Genomic DNA, 3538 nt, shown 5'->3' with positions numbered 1-3538 from the left:
CTATGGAAACCCCAAGATTGGGTGTCTGCACCTGCTGACAACTGACAAGGAGGAAAGCACAGATTCTCCCAAGCGTCTACTCTCCGCAGTGGGGCAGTGACGTGGACCGGGGCGCAGAACCTTGTGCTGAGCGCTGGGAGAAATGTATGTGTAGCTTGTGCCAAAACTAGGATTCAGGGGATGACCTGGGGTTTGTTAGGGTGCATTCTTAACCAAAGCCCTCGCCTTCCCCGTGAGCCTGGGAGATGGTGTGAGCTGGGCAGGCTGAGTGGTCCAGGTTAGCTCTGAGCACACACAGCAAAAGTCCATCTCTCGTGACCCTCCTTTGCTTCCACTTACTTTGTTACAGTTTACAGTTAGATATTCATTTATGTGATTACTTTTTCGGTGTCTGTCTTCTCTATTAAGCATCCACACCCTGAGAGGAGGGCCATATCTGTTTTGTTCATCTGGACGTCTTCAGTATGTTTTAAATATTGGTTGAAGAGTGAATGAGTAAGTGATCTGTAGCAGGTTGCTGTGACTCTGTACTTCCATGGAGAGGAATTTAAGTAGCTATTCACTGTTAATTTGTTCACTATACAGACATTTGATGAGCAGTTAACATGTACCAGCTAAGATTAAGGCACATTACCTATCTTCAAGGAGATTCTGGTGAAAGAGACAGTCTTACAAACTATCAATCCACACAGTAGAATAAGTGTTATAACAGAGTTATATACAAGGTGGTCTGAGTGCATGGTTTCTCATGCCAGTATTCCAGGTAGTATAATTTTCTGAAATTAAAGCTGGTAAGAATCAACATACCAGGGATGTGATTAACCCCTCCCAAATCTCAGAAAGACATTAGCCTAAACTGTAAGGCATGTAAGATAAGCTGTGCTCTAGTTAATTGTAACATGAGGGCATGTGCTGGCGTTAGATAATGTGGTGGCTGATAAGGAATATTGAAAACCAGAGCCACAAGAATGCGTCATTGCCGCTTTCCATTATGGGGAGTGCAGCCCCATGCCAAATGAATGGTCCCAACTCTCTAGCCATAGGTGGCCCTGGAGATCTCTTGCCACAGACCCCTGAGCAACGTAGTGAGACCTTTCTAGCAACGGATAGCCCTGGAGCTGGGGAGTGCAGAAGGGCACAATGCTCTGCTTCTTTCATGTACAGGCTCCGTTCTTCCAGCTTTTCAAAATGCTGTAATAAATTAGAACACTTCAAAAATTGACCACTCAGGCAGGGCGCAGTGGCTCATGCCTGTTATTCGAGCACTTTGCGGGGCCGAGGCGGGTGGATCGCCTGAGATCAGGAGTTCAAAACCAGCCTGGCCAAGATGGCAAAACCCTGTCTCTACTAAAAAGACAAAAAATTAGCCAGGCATGGTGATGCATGTAATCTTAGCTGCCTCTGAGGCTGAGGCAGGAGAATCGCTGGAATCCGGGAGGCAGAGGCTGCAGTGAGCTGAGATTGTGCCACTGCACTCCAGCCTGGGTGACAGAGTGAGACTCCATCTCAATAAAAAAAATTGACCACTCATTTCTAGGTGTTGGTGGGGAGAGGAAAGAAGGCAATTTCTGGGTCTTTTGAATTCTGTTCCTGTAATTTAAGATGATTGACTACTTCATTAGATTTAGTATCAAACTTGTTTCCTTCTTTTTAAATTAAGTTTCACAAAAGGTAATAGTAGTGAACCCAAGTTTTCTATTTTAGAACTGTCTTCAGTAACTAGAAAGATGACCTTTAGATAGTTATGCCAGCAGTGTCCTACAAACGAATTTCATTCACCTAAGGGTAGGAGGATTTGAAATGTATTTTCTGACTTGATGAGTATTTCATGATAAACTAGTTCTGGCCCATTAACTTCATTTCTCAAAACACAAGTTTAAAAAGATTGTTTCCTAAAGGAGTTGCCACTAAAAATGGAATGAATCCAACTTGCTGGAAATAAAAATGGCCAGAGCTGAACATGGTACACAATCGTGATGAAAAGATCTTGTGCTTTTTTTTTTGGTAGGAGGTATGCGTTGCATGTGTTAGTTTTGAACTCATAAGTAATGTTTTGTAGGTAACCACCAGCCTAATGTCCCACTGCTGTGAGGATGCCTGTGACGTGTGAGCTTACCTTTCCATTCTCCTACGTTCCTGATTTATCTAGAAAATTAAATAAATAGGGAGGTAACGTTCCAAGGAAAGGTCTCCCTTCCCCCACTGGGGATTTAGTGGGGGACAGTATAGACTGCCCTTTAGGAGATAATTAGAGCTGACATGTACATGGCTGTCTAAATCTATAGATAGACATATGCAAAATGAATTCGCCCAAACCTTGCACTTGGAGGTTGTGAACCGGAACCTCATTACTGAATTCCATATTGTAGAGTGTGGTCTCATCCAAGGACTGTCTTCAATTCCCATTCCAATTTGAGTAAACAGGCAGATATGAACAGTCACTGGGGTAAACCGTAATTAGGTGTGTTCTTGAGGTTTTTACAGTGATTCTTTCATACCTTTGTAAAATTGACAATACGTGAAAGATAAAATTTCCCCACAGATATTTCAGCTAATTACTCCTTCTAGGTAAAGAATGGCCCCATTTCTTGGTCTGTCTGATGTTGACTTTTCATTTTGGGCTGTAAATGAACCTAATTTGCAAATGAAAAATTTAACTGAAGCATGCGTTGCCTGCAAGGGAATCACAGCCCGGAACCTTTAGAAGTATTCAGTAGAACACGCAAGTGCATTTTAAACAAAAAACTCATGATCTTAATTCACAGTTAAAATACCGATTGCTCCTAAGTAGTAGTTATTATTTTTAAGTTTAGACATTCCAATAACAGTAATCAAGAGAAGTTATGTTCACTTTAAAGCAAAGCAAAGGAGGAGTAACTGTCAAAACTTGCTTAATATTTCCTGTTTGTAGGGTGAGATTTTCCTCAGATCACACTACATTCCCTTGTTGAGACATGGAAGCCCTGAGTAGCAGGCTGGGTGTGCACATCTGTAACTCTAGCATTTGGGCAGGCCGAGATGGAAGGACTGCTTGAGCCCAGGAGTTGAGACCAGTCTGGGCAACATAGTGAGACTCCTGTCTCTACAAAAAATAAAAAATATTAGCTGGGCATGATGGCATGTGCCTCTAGGCTTAGCTACTCAGGAGGAGGGGTGAGAGGTCATCTGAGCTCAACATTTTGAGGCTGTAGTGAACTGTGATCACACCACTGCATTCCAGCCTGGGTGACAAAGCCAGGCATTGTTTCTTAAAAAAGTAGAAAGGAAGGAATGAAGAAGGGAAGGAGGGAGACTGGGAGGGAAGGAGGCAGTGAAGGAGAAGGAGACAGGGAAGTAGGGAAGGAGGAAGGGAAGAAAAGTAAGTAAGGAAGGAGGGAGGGAAGGAGGGAGGGAGGGAAAGGAAGGGAGGAAGGGAAAGGAAGGGAGGGAAGGAAAGGAAGGAAGGAGGGAAGAAAGGAAGAGAGGGAGGGAGGGAAGGAGGGAGGTAGGGAGGATAGATAGGAGTAGCAATTCTGTTCTAGGCCTGGGAGGGAGGAAG

This window comes from Cebus imitator, unplaced genomic scaffold (assembly GCF_001604975.1).
Source record: "Cebus imitator isolate Cc_AM_T3 unplaced genomic scaffold, Cebus_imitator-1.0 Scaffold367, whole genome shotgun sequence".
Lineage (NCBI taxonomy): Eukaryota > Metazoa > Chordata > Mammalia > Primates > Cebidae > Cebus > Cebus imitator.
Note: the sequence above shows the minus strand (reverse complement) of the source record.